This window comes from Nyctereutes procyonoides, unplaced genomic scaffold (assembly GCF_905146905.1).
Source record: "Nyctereutes procyonoides isolate TBG_1078 unplaced genomic scaffold, NYPRO_anot_genome, whole genome shotgun sequence".
Taxonomy (NCBI): Eukaryota; Metazoa; Chordata; class Mammalia; order Carnivora; family Canidae; genus Nyctereutes; species Nyctereutes procyonoides.
In genome coordinates this window covers 26,262,941-26,282,796 of record NW_026575131.1, presented here as the reverse complement: position 1 = coordinate 26,282,796, position 19,856 = coordinate 26,262,941, and the positions used below count along the sequence as shown (strand labels likewise).

Sequence of the window (19,856 nt, the reverse complement as noted above, 5' to 3'; positions counted from 1 at the left end):
AGGCCAAATATCAATATTAACAGGAGTTTGGAAGAAGCTGATTTCAGACACCATAGAGGACTTTGAGGGGTTCAAGACTTCAGAGAAGGAATTGCAGATGTGGTAGAAACAGCAAGAGAACTAGAATTAGAAGTGGAACCCGAAGATGGAAGTGAATTGCTGAAATCTTATGATAAAACTTGAATGAATAAAGAGTTGCTTCTCATGGATGACCAAGAGAGTGGTTTCTTGAGATGGGATCTATTCATGGTGAAAATGCTATGAAAATTGCTGACATGACAACTAAGCATTTACAATATTACATCTACTTAGTTGACAGAGCAGCAGCAGGTTTTGAGAGGACTGACTCAAGTTTGGGAAAAAAAAAAGTTATTGCATGCTACAGAGAAATTTGTGAGAGCCAATCGATGTGGCAAATTTCATTATTGTCTTAATTTATGAAATTGCTGCAGCCACCCCAGCTTTCAGGAACCACCACCCCAATCAGCCAGCAGCCATCAGCATTAAAAGACTACAGCACAGTGTCGTCTGACTCACCTTATTGCAATATTCACTTTATTCTGACATGTGTTTTATTGCAGTGTTCTGGAACTGAACTCATGATATCTCTGAGGTATGGCTATATTGCTGAAATGCAGATAATTGCTAAGCCCACATGATAGGCATAAGTCAAAGTGGGAAGTTCATTATGCTGACCTCTCTACTTTTATGTATATTTGAAAATATTGATAATAATTAGTTATAGGTATCAGTTACCACTTCTCTGTCCTCAGCTCTCTTTTCCTCACTTGGCTGTGTCCTCTGAGGTGAGCTCTCTCCTTTGGTGACAAATAGATTCTTGGGGCTGACATCATTCTTACAACTAAAGATCCTTAAGAAACTATGGTACCATTTTTTCCCACTGGCTTCAGCAAAATTCCCAGAAAAGTCTGATTGGGTTAACTTGCGCCACCTCTCCATCTTTGAACTAACCATGGTTGCTTAGGGACAGAGTGTTCTAATGTGGTAGCTTAGAGAATATAAGGCACAATAGTGCAGGGTGACACTGTGCCAGCCAACCTGAGTTCAGATCCTACCTCTGTCACCCACCACGGCTGGACAAATTCTTTTTTTTTTTTTAAGATTTTATTTATTTATTCATGAGAGACACACACAGAGAGAGAAACAGAGACATAGGCAGAGGGAGAAGCAGGCTCCACACAGGGAGCCTGATGTGGGACCGATCCCCAGGACTCCAGCATCACGCCCTGAGCCAGAAGGCAGACGCTTAACCGCTGAGCCACCCAGACATTCCTGGACAAGTTCTTTAAGTTCTCTGGACCTCAGGTTTCTTGTCTATAAAATAAGGATAATAATAAAAGTACCTGCCTCATGCTGTCCTTGTAAGAATCAGAAGATTAGTACATACCAAGTGACTGGAACAGTGCCTGAAATGTAGTGAGTCCATTAATACTAAACAAAAATATAGTATCATTTGCCAATCCTTGTAGTGGTAAAAGTCAAGTCATCCCTATGAGAACCAAATGGGATAGGTTACCATTAGTAAAAGGAAGGTTAGATTCCAGGAGATAGACATATGAGAAAACATACTGGTCGGACAGAAATTCTACAAATCATAAACATCCCACCATCACATACACCTAAGTTCATTGGAGTAGTAAAACTTTCCTTCATAGAGAATTCATAGATAAGCTTCATTCTAAAGCTGGTAAAATGGCTGTAAATGCCAAATTAGAAGGTTGTAAACTAAGGTCCATTTCCTAGATATCATTTAAAACTCCTTCCTAGGAGTATTCATTTACATGCAGACAGAGCATTCATCAACATTAGTCTTATCTATTATTAAAGTGGGCTTGGTGGGACTTTAATTTAACATCCTCTGGCAATTGATCCTTGACTTAGAAAATTGAAGCTTCCAGTCTCCTAAAAAGCCCTTTAATTCAGATATTTCACTAATTCCAATATTGTTATGCTATTTCTGCTGAGAAGCCCATCCTAGATTTTAAGCATATTGAAAGTAAGGACTTCATTATTCATCATTTTATTTTAGCATATCTGGCATAAAGAATTTATTCAAAGATATATTAACTGGCTCTGGTAAATGAGAAAGATACAGCCTATCTCTTTATGGGTCACATGTTTAATAAACAAATAAGACAATATTAAAAAGTACTAAGAATCTGAAAGGAGGCTGTTACAGCTTGAATTCCAGAGAGATATGAGGGCATCTGTATTAGTCCAGAAGGCAAGAATACCCTCCTATGGAAAGGCAGTTAAGTTGAAACTTGAAGGAATTGATTTGGGGGAATTGTTGCAGAAGACTCACTCCAGGCAGAAGGAGCACATGTGTGAGAAGAGCTTAAGGATTAGGAGGATTGCAGTAGTAGAGTGACTTATAGAAAGGAGACTGAGCAAAATATTCTATAAGCTCCTTTAAACAAACTAGTATTTGACCAAGTCAGTCATGGGGCATGTCATAAGGGGTCTGGTCCTTTCTCACCAAGCCTGGAAACATTTAAGTATGATCTAGATGTGCTGGCCATGAAAATTCACCTCTCAGATCTATTGCAGGGAACGCAATTTGTCCTGGGACCTAGCACAGGAAATCTGACCTACCATGCTTTGCGCCGAGGCCATTCTTCCCATTTGCTTCCAGCCAGTGACTGAGCACAGCCAAGACACGGAGGCAGATCTTTTCCTGGGAGATAGGAGCTTTTCTGTTGGGTGCACCTGTGGCTGGAGGATTCCCCGTCAACCACACTGAAGAGCACTGCACTTCCTATGTAGGCTTCCTTCCTTCCCTCTTTTCTCACAGGGTCAGATTGCATGCAGTCTCCCCTGATTCCTCTGGCTCCTTCCTTCACAAGTATTTCCCCCATTATAGTGCTTGCCCATCTAATCCTGTCCTGCTGCCTGCTTTTCAGAGGGCCTAAGCTAATACTCCAGATAACCAAATATGTATCGGAAAGGAGATGGCACAATCATTTAAAAAGAATTTTTTCCAGGTGGCCAGTTAGGCATAGACATGGAATCCCAACAACTATTTAATGAGTTCCTTTGTTAAGTTGGAAGAAATAATCATGGGCCATTTTGTAGAGGGTTTGTAATCCAAGAGATAGGTGGGCAGAGGGATGAAGGGGGAAGACATGTGAGGAAGACAAGTGAGGAGTGAAAAGAAGAAAAAGATGAACAGGCAGATGGGGAGGAGTGGAGGTAGATTCAAAAACAAAGGAAATTTCATGGGGACAAGGGAAGGAAAAATATAATACCCTTATTAATTCTGTTAGAATGACAATCTCTTGTCCTTGAAAGGCCTACTCTTCTATTTAAGAAAAAGGTTTCATTGCTATAAATAGAAGGAAATTTATGCAATCACTTAAATCTAGGACAGAGAGAGGCATTCTTTCAGGAAAAGGATATATAGGAGACCAGCCTTTATATCGTATGGATTTGCAGATTGAAAGAGCCTATTATAAGTAATCCTGCATATAGCTTCTCCAATTAGTATTCTCATTTCTTTGGGTAAGCACCCAGTAATGGAATTAGTGATTATATCATTTTTCTATTTTAATTTTTTTTAATTTAAATTCAATTAATTAACATATTATCAGTTGCAGAGGTAGAGTTCAGTGATTCATCAATCTCATATAATGGTCAATGCTCATTATATCATGTGCCCTTCTTAATGTACATTATCAGTTACTTCAGACCCCAATCTCCTCCCTTATATGCACCCTATGTTTATTGCAGCATTATTTATAATAACAAAGGAATGGAAACAGCCCAAGTATCCTTTCATAGATGAATGAATGAAGAATATGGATGAATATTAGCGATGAGAAAGAATGAGATTTTTGCCATTTGTATAAACATGTATGGACCTAGGGAGGATAATGCTAAGTGAAATATGTCAGAGAAAGACAAATGCTGTATTATTTCACTCATAAGTGGAATTTAAGAAACAAAGGAAAAGAGGACAAACAACAGACTTCTAAATACAGAGAACAAACTGGTGGTTGCCAGAGAGAAGGTGAGTAGGAGGGTGGGGGAAATAGATAAAGGGGATTAAGAGGTACAAACTTCCAGTTATACAATGAATAAGTCACAGAGATGAAAATACAACATTAGGAACATGGCCAGTAAGATTGCAATAATGTTGTTTGGTGACAGATGATGACTATATTTACAGTGAGCTCTAAGTAATGTATAGAATTGTGGAATCATTGTGTTATACACTCTAAACTAATATACACAGTATGTTAATTATAGATATAATACAATCAATATATATAGGCATTTGAGAACCAAAAAAAAAAAAAAGAGCCTAACATTTGGAGTTTAAACTATCTGATTACTTTTTCCAGATGTTATTTCTTTGGAGACCAAGTCACATGGGAACCTCTTTGCCTACCTTCCCTTTCAGGATCCAAATATCCCTCTCCAAATATTCAGAAGCAAAATGTGAAGAAGCTGAAAATGATGACAATCTATGCCTGATGCGAGACCCAAAAAGAAATCTGACCTGGGGAGGTGAGTATAAGGATGTGAAATCTGCACTGCCTGCTGTGCTAACCACACGTGGCTATTTGCATTTATATTTAAGTTTATTATAATAAAATTTTAAAAATTAGTTCCATAGACACACTTGTGACATTTCAAGTACACACTAGCCACTTGTAGCTAGTAGCTTCCATATTAGAGAGCCACATAGAGAATATTTTCATAATCCCAAAAAATTGTTTTGGACAAAGCTGTGTTAAATAGACAAAAGTGCCAATGGGAAAAAGAGATGGAGGGCCAAAAAGTGAGGGTCCAGGAGAGTCTTGCTCTGTGGCAACTGATTCTAGGGTTGGCCCCATGCCATGACCAAAATTCTTGGACATGATAAATACATTAAGAAAATTCCTCCCACAGATTTAACCTGTCATGGAGTCTCTGAGAATGGGATTTTATAACTTGAACCTTAAATTTAAAAGTATTCTCTGTATATGCTAACAAAAAGAAATTTTAACTGACTGTCATGTTTTCCTTCTAGAAGAGTTTCTTGACCTTTGCACTATTGGCCAGAGCATTGTTTGCTGTAGATTAATTTTTTGTTGTGGACTATTCTGTACAGGGTAGGATATTTAGCAGCATCCCTAGATGATATTAGCATCCCCACCTCCCATGGCAACAACTGTAAATGTCTCTAGACGTGGTTCAATGTCCATTGGCAAGAAAAAACCACCCCCCTATTGATCTAGTATATATGGTGTCTGTAATATACTAATAATATATGATATATATACTGTAATATACTGATATGGTCATAGGCCTGGTCAGAGAAGTAATTGCCACCTCCCCACCTAAGCTATAACCAAGCAGTGGCCTATGACTGACCTGGCAAAATAACACTTTGTTTAGAGGAAGCTCATAAAATGATTTTGGCCAGAAGGATGAGCTAACCTCATAATAAGTACTTGAAGAGAGAAACCACCCCTCAAATGCATAATGTGTACCATGACTGAGATTGACTTAACTAGGATGAAGAAATCATATAATTTGCTATGTCTACAGATATGTAAGTAACCCAAATGTGTGTTTCTTTTTTTGGTATCAAAAGATAATTCTAGAATAAAATTCATTGTCACAGTCATTTTAAAGTACATCTACACTGTCAAAAGTCTAAATAACTACATTTTTTACTCTCTAAAAATGGAAGGCACTAAATAATACAGCACTATGTTTTAACCTGAAGATTTTCATACTCAATTCTAACTCAAAAATATATTTCCTGACATCCATGCTTTATAAAATAATTCCCCTGTGATAATTATGTACTTTGAGTAGAATTACCAATGCACCTGTCTTGAATGCTTAATATATTCTATGGCAAGTGCCTTGAGAATTTTCAATTCTGTTGCTGCCAAGAGAAAGAGGTATTAACTATTCAGAATGAGATGATCATATTAGATTTGTGCATAAAGAAAATCACAACTAAGACTTTAAGACTTAAATGGGTTTTTCTCCAGAGCCTACTATGTAGCTACTATTGAAAGAGTATAGATTCTTCTACTCCTGTTTACCAGGTCTCACAGTGCCCCAGCCTAAACTACCTGTTGTGACTTTAGTTCCCTTTCCTTTTTCAGCCTCAAATGGACCCTTAGAGCAACCAGGTATTCCTTTATTTATCACTTTATAATTTCCAAACAGGTGTCTGATCCAGGCATTTTTTTCTCTTCTGAAGCCGAAGTACAACCCTTCATCCTCAAGTCTTGGAGGACACACTGTCTGATTTTATGAAAATGGTGGCCAGCACCCTTGTCCACAGGTCAACCTTGCCTTCTCTTATAGGAAGAGGGATGCTCCTTCTCCTTGGTGTCAATCTTAGGGACAAAATGAACCTCCATGCTGGCCCCTGGAGAGAATGCATTCCTCAGAAGTCCTTCAGATGGAGAGTCAGTTCAAGAAGGGGTAGACCTTTTTGGACCACTCAACATAAAAGCATATCTTTTCATTGTTATTTGCAAAGATGTCAGCTTGAATTGAGAGCTGAGGAGCAAAGTGAGATTTTGATGAGCTGTTGTACTTTCCATTGAGTTGCCTCATCCTCAGTTTATAGCATATCAGATAGTGTCCTAGAAGTTTGTTCTTTCTTTGAAAAAGAAACATCTGATAATGTAAGTAAATGTGCTTATGATAGAATTTGTAATACAGAAATGTATAAAGAAGATATTTGAATCATTAACAATATAACAATAGGTAATGATTATTAAAGAATTACTGTATACCAGTTTCTGTGTTAAGCATTTTATAAACATTATCCTGTCTTTATAATAAGTCAGAGATATCAGCCATTGATATGGGTACACTTTCCTCCAAGCTTTTTTTTGTTTTAAAAAATAGACTTTATTACAACAGTTTTAGATTTATGGGATCTAATTTAGAAATTAAGAAGATAGTATAGAAAATTCCCATGTAACTAAAGCCAACTTACCCTATTATTAACATATTATACTAGTATGACACATTTGTTAGTATGACACATACTAGATACTATTATGATACACACACTAGTATCAGTATTGACACTTTATTATTAATTAAGACCTACAGTTTATTTAGATTTCCTTAATTTTTATGTAAGTTCTTTTTCTGTCCCACTCATTGTACCACATGTTAAAAAGTCATCATGCTTCTTTAGGCTCTTTTTTGGCTACAACAGTTTCTTAGACTTTCTTTGTTTTTGATGACCTTGACAGTTTTGAGAACAACTGGTTAGGTGTATTACAGGATGCCTCTCAACTGGAATTTTCTGAAGATTTTTCTCTTGATGAGACTCAAGTAAGAATTTTTTTTTAAATTGTCATTAGTTGGAGTTGAATTGTATGAATTCTTTTTCTGCTAGTGAGACAATCATATAGTCCTCTTTAATTTGCTTTTGCAGTTAAGTACATTATCAGATTTCAAATGTTATATAGAGTCCTGAGAAAAATCTACTTCATCATAATTTATTTTTGAAGCTGGGCCTATAATTTTCTTTTCTCATACCATCCTTGTCTGGTTTTATTATTGTCTTCATCCATGTTCCTTAGGAAGCAAACTGTGGGATAGAGCTTTATGTGCAAGAACTTTACTCGGGAGGCTCTCATGATCAATTCCTATGGGGGCAAGGACAAGAGTCAGAGCAGAAGTGTAATGCAGCCTCCACAGAGGCCTCAACAATGTAAATAGGATGGTCTTTCCAAGCTGTCCCAATGTAATTCAGTGGGGCAGGGCTCCTGTACCATTGCATCTACTGGTCTTGGATGTGGGCCCAATGGACATTCCTGGAAAGGCACTCAGCTGTGAGTGGCCAGCAGCCACCAATCCCAGCATCTGGGGAAATGTATGCTTTGGTCTTAAAGGGGGGGCCTGGGAAATTTGCCATAGTGTCCACCACAGTAATCAAGAATATGCTTTCCTCAATACAGGATTTGAGGAGGTTTTCCTTCTGTACATTGTTAAACAATTTGCAGAAGCTAGAAGTTATCTATTCTGTTGATGGTGTGGTAAAACTTAAAAACCATCTGGGACATGAGTGGAGGAAGGGAGAGGGAGGAGACTGCATACATGTTTGACTCCCAAATCAAGTATTTTAATAGCTATAAGTTCTTTATTCCCACTCAAATCAACATTGGTAATTTATATTTTTTCTAGAAGAAAACCATAATCTTATGTGTTATCAGATGTATTAGCATATAGTTATTCATAATAACTCGTGATATTTTAAGTCACTACTATTTAATGATGTCCTTTTTTTCTTCAGTTATGTTTTTGTGTGCCTTTCTTCTTTATTGTTTGTCCACTTTATTAACCTTTTCAAAGAATTATACTTTGTTTCTGCAGATGATCTCTATTGCTTGTTTTCTGTTTCACTAATGTTTGCTCCTATTTATTAGCTTCTCTTCTCTTTCTTTGGGTTTACTCTATTCTTTTCTAACTCTTGAGTTTTGGTCTCATTACTTTTCTATTGTTTTTCTTTTTTAATATGCACAATGTGCCCTCTGAGTACTGATTTAGCTGTACTGCATATGTTTTAACTAACTGTAATAGAGATTTTAAGTTGCCCTATACTTTCCTTCCTGCCCTCATTCCTTTAAAAATAAAACAACAACAACAACAACAAAACACTCAATCATTAGGTAAGCATATGGTATCCCAAATAAGGATAATATTTCTTAGCTTCTCTTGCAGCTGCAATGGCTATATTTTGGAAACAGGTAGAGATCAAGGCTCCTAAGACATTATTCTAGGATTTTCTGAGGAATAGGGCCAATCTGTAAGCAGACATGAGTTACAGAAACTCCAGGGTGGTCAGTCATGTAAATGCCTGGTCAGCTTTGTAACCTGTTTGTCAGGCCAAGAGAGTACAAGAAATGGTACTGGCTAGATCCTAGTATTGCTGCAGGTGAGGCCGGAGAAGGTAGACTCTTACCAGCTAAAATTTGCAGAGTCCATTATGAAAAGAGTGTGAGGAATAGATACTGGGAAACTATTGGCAATATCTGCCATAATTCCATACAAACTACAAACACACAGGGGATGAAACCATGTGATCTTGCTTTGAACAATGGAGATGTAAGCACAAGCAATACACATATCTTTCAATTCATATCTTTAAAAAGAATGACCATGCCCTCTTCTTCCATTTTTCTTCTTCCCTATTGGCAAAAGTCAGCAGGATGGCTGAAGCTGGAAGTTACATGGGGCCATGAGATGAAAAGAGCATTTGAGGATGGCAATAAGCTAAAAGGCTCTGAGAAAGACAGGACCTAATTAGAGTTTCCTTGGAAAACTTCTCTAGATTTTCCCTGCCTGAGAAATTGGCATCAAACATGGTCAGGGTGAGTCATAGGAGCTGCTCATCATGGAGTCCAAGTGCCTACTATAAAGGCAGGGAAGGAATAATGCCAGTAGTGATAGGCAAAGCAAATTCTAACTTTACCTGCAATGTTTTATTTTTTACAGATTGATATAGTATTTGCAAAATAAATATTGATTTTATTTATTTAAGATTTTATTTATCTATTTATGAAAGACACAGAGAGAGAGGGAGAGACATAGGCAGAGGGAGAAGCAGGCTCTCCCCTGATCCCAGGACCACAGGGTCACGACCTGAGCAGACGCTCAACCACCCAGGTGCCCCTAAATATTGATTTTTAAAACCTACAAGAAATTTTTTTTTAAATGGAAGAGCAGAATATATTCTGGTTGGCCTGACAGGCTCTGGTTGCATAAGAGCTAAATGTAGCATCCTGGACAGCAGCATGGTGAGTAGTACAGGGTGAGGTTTGAGGGCACCCACAGGGTAGCAGGGTAGTCGCAGCAGTGTGTTTACCAGCTCTGATAGACTTGAATAGATCTGCCCCACCTCTTCCCAGCTTTGAAACTGTAGAGAAACCTCTGTTTTCCCTAACCCATAGGGCTATTCTGAGGTTTTAATGACACTGTAACTATAAAGTACTTTACTATGCCTGGCACATAGTGAGTACTCAATTAGTGACTGCTATTCTTATTTCTAGAACTTTGTATCATTTACCCAGACCTAGAGTCTTCTCCTTGCCAATGTCTCAAGCCCATGAATTTCCTTTCCCTTTTTGCCCTGCCCAACAGGGGAAGACTTGACTTAGGCTTGCCACCAAATTCTAACACTGTCATAAGTTTCTTTAAGCTTAAAGATTCAGCTTCTAAGAAAAAAAGATCAGTTCTCTGTTTTATGGAAGCTTAAGGTTCAAGTTTTTTATAAAATGGGTTTACATTTAATGACAAGTTCCTGTGCTATGAACATGTCATTGTTAATATTTGTTTCTATGGTGAATTGCACTGAACAACAAGGTATTCAGACAACCTGATGTCATGGAGGGAAAAAAGCTTTCTTTACTTCTTATTAATTCTCGACTCCAAGTGCCCTTTGCACCTCTTAGCTCACTATTAGATCAGAGTAGTTATTATTATTACTAAAACATAAGGTTAACATTTCCATCATCACTGGGGTCAAAATTTGCATACTTCTGCATAATTCCTGTGCACAGCTGCTTGTATGCTCTGCCTTTCATCTTAGTTTGCACAATTCATCTGGAATTTCTTAAAACTGGACTATTCATAATAGTCTTGAAAGAACTTCAGGGGGAATGTTGAGTTCAACATTTTAGCAGCATCCTTCACTTAAATAAAAAGCTTCAGAACCTCTTGAAGACATGAACAGTTTTGACTGAAAAATCTAATATCAACCACATGGGCTAAATGATTGCAGAACAAACTTTTTATTGCATTATAAATCTGCCGGAAACAACAACAAAAAGGGTCGTCAATCTCTTCCTTACTTCTTCTTGGCATTTTGAAATTACACTCTTTTCCTTCCTTGTTTCCCAAACAAAACCAGGATATTCAACATTGTCACAAATTCTATTTGTCAGTGATGTTCCTTTGATAAGCTGTTGAAACTTGTAGGCCAGATGAGAAGAAATCACGTAAGAACTCAAGCCATTTTTTTAAATCAAGATTGACTAAGGGACTAAATGACTTCCACTTTATAGTGGAATCAAAAGAAATTGGTCAACAGCCATTATGTGAAAAGAAGGAAAGGCAGCTTAATAGAGTAGCTTAAAAGGAAGGACATTTGAATTGTAGCCTTGACTTTGCCTATAACTTGACACATTTTCTTCAGCATATTGCTCAGCTTTGCATTAGTCAGGCCTCTTGGTTTCAAGTGATAGAACTCAAGCCAAGTGGTAAAAGAACAGTGGAGCAGAGGTAGGACAGAGCCACTAACTGACTCACATAAAAAAGTCAATGAGTATATTGGTTCAGGTGTGGCTGGATGCAGGTACTCAAATGAGGTCATCAAGAACATGTTTCTCCTTATCCCCCACATCCCTTTTCCTGTAGGCTGACTCCACTCATGGGCAGACTTTTCACATCCTGTGCAAAGACGGTTATCAGCAGTTCCAGCTTATGTCTATCAATTCAGCAATCCCACTGGAAAGAGACATTTTCCCTGTTGTTTCCATAAGTCCCATGGTCTTTGGAAAAACTGTGGATTTCAGACCCAACTTTGAACTAATAAAAAATGTAAGTTGGTCAGATCTAGGGTACATGCATCACACCCCAGATGGACTGAAATTTGAGAGGAGGTATTCACTCAATGGAAAATTAGGGCTGTAACCAGAAAATTAGGCCAGGAGATGCATGATAAACAGTGGTCAGGCAAAAAAAAAAAAATAATAAATACACTTCTAGTTCAATCTCTCTTGGATTTCAAGTACTCCAAACATTATATAATTCAGAAGTGATTATGTAAAGTTTTTATTTACTGTAAGGCTCAAACCACAATATTTTTAAGAAACTTCCGAAAAAGAGACGGCTGATTGGAACCCAATATCCATTCTCCCACTCTAACTTTAGTAATAAAACCCCCTAACTTGTGATAGGAGCATAGCAGTCCACAAAAGACTATTATTTCCCAGGCTGTTCAAGTGTAGCCATATGACTGGTGTAGTAGTCTGGATTACGGTTTCCAAAGATATCCAGGTCCTAGTCTCTGAAACATTTGAATGTTCCCTTAGGAGGTAAAAGACTGTAGATGTAACTGAATTAAGGATCTTGAGATGAGAAGACTGTCCTGGATTATCCAGGTGGTTCCTAAAGGCAATCACCAGTGTCCTAATAAAATGTCCTAATAAAACTGGTGCAGCTACTGTGGAAAACAGTATGGAGTTTCCTCAAAAAGTTAAAAAAATAGAACTACCCTACAATCTAGCAATTGCACTACTAGGTATTTACCCAAAGGATACAAAAAATACTAATTTGAAGGGATGCATGTAACATGATTTTTATAGCAGCATTATCAACAATGGCCAAATTCTGGAAAGAGCCAAAATGCCCATCAATGGATGAATGGATAAAGAAGATATATGTAATGGAATATTACTTAGCCATAAAAAGCATGAAAGCTTGCCATTTGCAATGATGTGGATGGACCTGGATAGTATTAGGCTAAGTGAAATATGTCAGTCAGAGAAAGACAAATACCAATGATTTCACTCATATGTGGGATTTAAGAAACAAAACAGATGAACATAGGGGAGAAAGGGGAGAAGCAAACCAGAAAACAGACTCTTAGCTACAGAGAACAAACTGAGAGTTACTGGAGATGAGGTGGGGTGGTGGATGGGTTAAATCAGTGATGGTCATTAAGAGGGCACTTATTGTGGTGAACACTGGATATTGTATGTAAGTGATGAATCACTAAATTCTACACATGAAACTAATATTACACTGTATGTTAAGTAACTAAAATTTAAAACTAAAACTTGAAAAAGAAAAAATAAACAAGCACAAATAAATAAAATAGAGGCAGAGAGAGATCGCATACAGGAGAAGGCAATGTGAGCATGCAGAGATTGGAGTGATGCAGTCATAGCCTAGGAGTCACCAGAAGTGAGAGGATGAAAGGAGATTGTCCCCTAAAGCCTTCAGAAGCAGTGCAGCTGTGTGGATACCTCCATTTCAGCCAGTGAATCTGAGAACCATGAAAGTATAAATTTCCATGGTTTTAAGCTATTAAATTTGTGGAGACTAACAGAGCAGATTAAATTTGTGGTGATGTTACAGCTGCCATAGGTAACTAATAAGATATGAACAGAAATGGAGGTGTCCAGCTTCTGGCTCTTGCCCTTTAAGGGAAAGGTGCTTACCTCCTTCCCCTCTCTCTTTCCCCTGTCCAACTGGCTGCAATGCCAATGTGCTGGTGAGCCATCTTGTACTACCACCCATTCTTGAATAAGGGGAACATGCCAGGAGGGTATAACCACAAGATAGAAGGAGCCTGGATCCCCAATATCTAGTTTGAAATCTCAATTTAAGAGATAAATAAAACTCTGTCTTGTATAAGCCACCATATTCTGGGGATCTCTTATTAAGGCTAATCTATAACCTAACAAAATTACCATTTTTGTCTGCCATGAAACTGCACTCTCAAGACTTCAAACTCCAGGGAGAGTAATTAACTGAAAACCCAGAAGCTACCATCTGAAATCCACTACCACACTTGCACCCAGCCCTCACTTCCCACAAGGTGCTCCCACAATCTGAGTGTGGCCGGGATACTAAAGAAGGTTTATTCTTGGGCGACATGGAGCCCCTTTAACAGCTAACTTTGGCTAAAGGACTCCTCAATGGTTTTATCAAAGCTCTTGAGACGGCACAGCAATCTCAGATGTTGAGTTCCATCAAACTCCCTTTCTCCTCACTTCACTTGGGGGAGATGGTTTTGCCATCCTATGGCACTCCGAATCTTACCAGCTCTTCCCCCATTCTCTCTCCCAGATGTCCCTCCTAATTAAATTCTTGCTCATTTAATCCCATCTTGGCAACTGCTTCTCAGACTAATACACTATCTCTTCACAAAAGTTCCAGAACAATGAGATCCACTGGCAAAGTAAGGAAAAATAAGAATCTTAACAAGTAGTTAAAGCATCTTGTCATAAACATATTTACCCAAGGTAACTGTGAAATGAAGATTTGACAATCTTATACTTTACTTTCCCTAAATAACCTCTTGATCACTTTCAAATTCTCTCCTGCCATTTGGAAATAAATTAGATGGACGACAACATTTTCTCTCAGGATTTGGCAAACTGCGTATTATTGACTATCCCAAATGACTGAATGAAAAATAAAATTCCATCAATTATCTAATTGCTTTATTTAAATATCAAACATCTGGAGTTTGACGATAAGCAGGTTAAGAATTCAGGACGACTAAATTTTTCATTAATCTTTGGCCTGATTTAACCTAGTGTAGATGCAATCTATTAGCTCTGAAGTTCTGCATATTTGCACGCGTGTCTTGGTGTGTGCTAATCGCTTCTCCTGGATGTACAAATGTCCATATAATGTGCATTCTTGCATAACTCCCCCATTGAGAAGTCATTGCTGTATTCCACTTCCATCTATCACCTGCAGCTTTAATTATAACATATTTCTTTCTGCTTAGTATGTTTGTCTTTTGGATTGTCATACTTTTCATATCGAAGGTTTTTTTTTTTAATTTATGAGAGAGAGAGAGAGAGAGAGAGAGAGAGGCAGAGATACAGGCAGAGGGAGAAGCAGGCTCCATGCACCAGGAGCCCGACGTGGGATTTGATCCCGGGTCTCCAGGATTGCGCCCTGGGCCAAAGGCAGGCGCTAAACCGCTGTGCCACCCAGGGATCCCTGTCATACTTTTTATTCATGTTAGTAGTCCCATAATTATTGCTGGCATATCTGTTTTATCACACATTTGCTGAACTGAATCAAATGTGAAAAAGTTGGGAAATGCATGCATTAATACTGCAGGAGACTAAAGTTTCTTCAACAGATTCTGGCACAGGAGTTGGGAACGTCCCTCCTGCAGTGGTTATTGGAATGAGAAAATATGTCATTGAGAGGATCTCAGTAAATGAAATATATATGCTCTTGACAAAGGCCTTGAACACAAAACAGAGAAGATAAAATTGGGAGTGATGAGTTCTAATCCTTCCACATGTGGTATATTTACAAACATGACAACTGAGGCAAGACTTTCAGAGGCATGCGTTACTCATTGTTGGATGCAGAGGGTGAGTGTGTGTTTGTTCCTGGGGGTGAGAGCTGTGCACTGCTTTTCTATCTATTATCAGACAAAAACAAAGTTTTCCTACTACACTTCTGAAAACAGGTTAGAATATCTTACTTTAAATGATTACAGTGGAGAATTGTTAATAACACAGCTTCCACCTAAACGTGTTTAGGTCTCACAGGGTTTTTTTTGTTTGTTTGTTTGGTTGGTTTATTGTTGTTGTTGTTCTTGCTTTAATTAAAAAAAAGACACAATATTGGGTCATGGTAATAAGAAAATATTACTAGAAAAATAATGACTTGTTAGAATGTTGATATATTAGTAACATTAGACTGGGAGGTAGAAAACATGGATTTTAATTTCTACATCTGAATTTGTCACAAAGAGCCATGTAATTTAAAGACCTGGCAATCTAAACTGAGACCTGGCAATCTTATCTATACAAATGAAAGAGTTGAAGTGTTTCAGAAGCTGAAAACTGGTGGATAATGGGCCAATTGCTGTCCAAGGATGTGTTTTCTTTGGCCAGTCAGCATTTTTTTAACTAAATTAGTTGCTTGACTCTAACTCTAGACATTTTGCCAGAAGAAGAAATACAATTTCTGGCTTCTTTTGAAAAATCAAAAGATACAACCAACCTCATCTTCTATTTCCATATGACAACCACTGGGTAAAACCCATATTCCCCAAGTATACCTTTATTCATCTATGTCTGACTATACTTGGCAGACATTTGAATGTGTGACTCCTACACTCGATGATATGAAAGGGCCTATCTAAAAGTCTATAAGCCCAGAATATAATTAAGAGTCTAGAAATAGAGCCATATATTTATAGGCAATTGATGTTCAACAGCGTGTCAAGACAATTCAATGTCTTTCAACAAATGTTCCTGGGACAACTTGATATCTACATGTAACAGAATAAAGTACTCCTTCCTCATACCATACACAAAAGTAAATTCAAAATGTATCACAAATCTTGATGTAAGAGATGAAACTATAAAACCGCCAGAAGAAAATATAGGAGAAAAATTTAATGATCTTAGATTAAGCAAGGTTGTCAAAAGACAAAAGAAAAGTAGATAAATTAAAGTTCCTCAAAAATTTAAAAACTTTTGTGCTATCAAGGATACCATTAAGAATATGAAAAGATAACCTACAGAATGACAGAAAATATTTGCAAATCATATATTTGATAGGATACTCATATATGGAGTATAGAAAAAAACTGTTACGATGCAAAAATAAAATAACAAATAGCCCAATAAGAAAATGATGAGGGATCTGAGTAGACATTTCTCCAAAGAAGATACACCAATGGCCAACAAGCACTGCAAAGATTTCAACATTATTACCTATCAGGGAAATGCAAATAAAAATCATAATGAGGGGTAGCTGAGCAGCTCAGTGTGTTAAATGTCTGCCTTCAGCCCAGGTCATGATCCTGAAGTCCTGGGATTGAGCCCCATGTCAGCTCTCTGCTCAATGAGAAGCCCGCTCCTCCATTCCCCTCTCCCTCTGCAGCTCCCCCTGCTTGTGCTCTTTCTCTCCATCAAATAAATAAACAAAAACTTGGAGGAAAAAAGGAAAGATCTGTGTGACTACAGTGAAAGATGTATCATAGTGAAAGATGACTTCACACCCAATAAAATGTCTATAATCAAATAGATGCTAACAACTGTTGGAAAAGATATGGAGAAATTGGAACCCCCATATGCCATGTAAGAATGCAAAATTTTGTGTCCACTTTGGAAAATGGTCTGGTAGTTCACCAAAAGATTATATTTAGAGTCACTACATGACTCAGCACCTGCACTACTAGAGAAATGAAAATGTATATCCATAATAAAATATGTACATGCATGTTCACAGCAGCATTATTCACTACAGCCAAAGAGTAGAAACATCCAAATGCCCATCAGTTGATTAATGGATACACAAAATGTGGTATTTGGTGGAATATTATGTGACAATAAAAAGGAATGAAGTACTGAAACATGCTACACATGGATCAACCTTTAGAACAGTGTGGTAAGAAAAGAAGTCAGATGCAAAAAATGCCATATATGACACGATCTCATTTACATGAAATGTCCAGAATAGGTAAATGCGTAGAACAGAAAATAGATTGATGGCTGCCAAGAGTTAGGGGTAGGAAGAACAGAGAGTAACAGCTAACAAATATGGGTTTTCTTTTTGGGGTGATAAAAATATTATGAAATTAGGTAGTGGTAATAGGTGTACAGCTGTGTGAATATGCTAAAAATCACTGAATTGTACACTGCAAGAGGATGGATTTTATAATGTATGAATTATATATCTCCATTTTAAAAGTACATGAGCCTGCAGTAGGATCTAAATTTTCATCTCCATTATCCCTGTCAACATTATCTACATCATCAAATTTCCTTCCCCAGTGATAGGCTAACCAGTATAAGCAATCAATTCCATTTTAGCATGAAACAAAGTGAATTATGGCTAATGTTGCAATTAATTTTACTCATGAAAGAATAAGACTTGAGCCTCTTTTTTTTTTTTAAAAAAAGGAAACTTTGAGGAAATTTTTAAGAAATATATATGTCTACCCTTCTTTTGAAGTTTGACATTTTTTGTATTGTTTTTCTCCAATAAACATCTGAACTCTATAGGACACATGAATATCTCTCCTTTTGTTTGCAGGCTCTTTCTAGGCAGGGAAGACATATCCTAATAAATGACGAACTGACTCATTTAAGCTCTAACATCCTGTTGAATAATTACCCTTAAGACTATCAACTCACTGTCTTTTCTGAACTTCAGATCAAGCTGGGGCATCTGGAAAATGGGCAGTACCTACAGAGACTCATTTCAAGCCCCCTTCTTCTCATTCCAGTACTTACAGATGAGAAGAAAATAGCCAATTGTCTTTTAATGGAACTATAAGAAAAGCCAATCTCCAAATTGTAGAGCAATATATCAGCAAGTAAGTTATACCATCCATTTGATATTCTTATTTTTGACCAAGCACAAAAAGTAGTGAATTATGCAACAGTATCCAACCAATCTGGGCAAAATTCAAATATTAAAGGTGAAAACATGTTTGCCCTTTGAAGGGGGTTCCAGTGGAAATGACAGATACAGTTATTTGTGAGCATATAATGAGAAGTGGGAAGAAATGTGTTATTTTTTTAATTGGCTATTTCAATTGGTGGATTAGAAGGAGTGCTGATTCTCTCTCTCTCTCTCTCTTTTTTTTTTTTGGCAGAAAGTTTTCCTTTGTTTAGAAAAACACCTTTATGAATGTCCTCAACCCCCAGCCTAGATAAGACATCCAGAAAGAGAAGAATAAAGTTGATTTAGGGAATAAAATAAAAACGGTTCCTTAAAAAGTAACTTCCCTAATGGTGTTGGGTAAGAGGATGACTTCATATCCATTCCTTGGTCCTGCCCTACGCACTGTGTTTAACTTGTCCTCTGTGGAGGGCAATAAACAGACTCCCTAACCCCCTGGCTTCCAGTTGGGTTCTGCCAATAGGAGGTAACTGCCAAAGACTGGAGAGTGGGAGGGGAGTGAGTACAGGGTGTTTATTCCCTAGGCTCTCTTTATGCTAGGCCTCTGGCTAGCAGATGCTAAGCAACCCTCTGCTCTAGGGTCCCTTCCCCTCAGGGTCCAGAGACTGTTTCTCTGTCCTGGTCCTTCTGGCCCAAAAGCAATGACAGCTCCCTGCTCTTCTCAGCCACAGGGTGCTCCAAAATGCAGTCTGCTATAAGCAACATATATATTCTTGAAAATCATCATGCTACACAAAATTTTGCAAAAACTACCAAGAGGTTTATGGGGAAATGGAAGGCACGCACAGACACAAAATATCTATGACATTTTTAAAACAGGGATCTAATAAAAATAGTTGACAGTGTTACACTTGATTGTGACATGATTAAGAAACACGCAGAGAAATCATCCTTTTCTTGAGGTTGCACTACTGTCCAATGAGCTCCTAGTGAGGGCAGTATTGCTAATGCCTTAACAAGAAACACTCAGAGACGATACATATTTTACCTTGAAAAGACCTTGGAGTTTGCTTGGAAGTACATTTCATGTGGGTTGCAGCTTGGGAACTGTTGCATAGTGGCAGCAGGAAGTGAATCTGAAATGTGAAAAGAAGTTCCTATAGCAGGTGGGAATGGTGTGGCATGTGACAAGGTGGTGAACTGAGATGTAAAGTGGATGTTTAAGGGAAGGAGTGTGCATTTTGTGTGTTTCTCCACTGTTTGGTTCAACTGGGTGCAGATTTCTGCATTCACCAAATGCTTTTCATGGATGTAATCACACATAAGCAAATGCAAAACTAGGTCCAAAATGTTCCAGGAGATACCAACGGCATTGGGATAAATCGGTGTTTTCAAAAGAAGTGTTATAACAGAACTGATTGTACGTAGTTTATTTCCCTACACTTGGCCTATGGCTTTATAAATAAGAGTGCCTTCACTACATTCTTCTCAATGACCACATTTGAGTATGTCTTGTTTCCCAGCCAAATGCAGCGAATTAGGACAGTCTGGGGACAGGAGCTCTAGCAATATGGTGGGAATCCAGAACATGAGACTACAAATACCCTTTAAGAAATTCCTATGGGAAGAAGTAGCCAAGAAACTCAAAGACAATGGAGTGCCTTAATAAAATTCTAGTTACTTCATGTTGTATCCTATTTTGGAGTCCCTGCCACAACCTGCCCCACTTGCCCTTACATGCA

The 19,856-nt window shown here is 37.8% G+C and overlaps 1 non-coding gene across 1 annotated transcript; it reads left to right on the top strand.

Annotated features, from left to right (window-relative positions):
* Window positions 1-19,059: 19,059 nt before the first annotated feature.
* On the top strand, window positions 19,060-19,193 carry LOC129522610 (U4atac minor spliceosomal RNA). Its single transcript, XR_008666919.1, has one exon. It is a non-coding gene; the product is annotated as a U4atac minor spliceosomal RNA (small nuclear RNA).
* The last annotated feature ends 663 nt before the right edge of the window (window positions 19,194-19,856 follow it).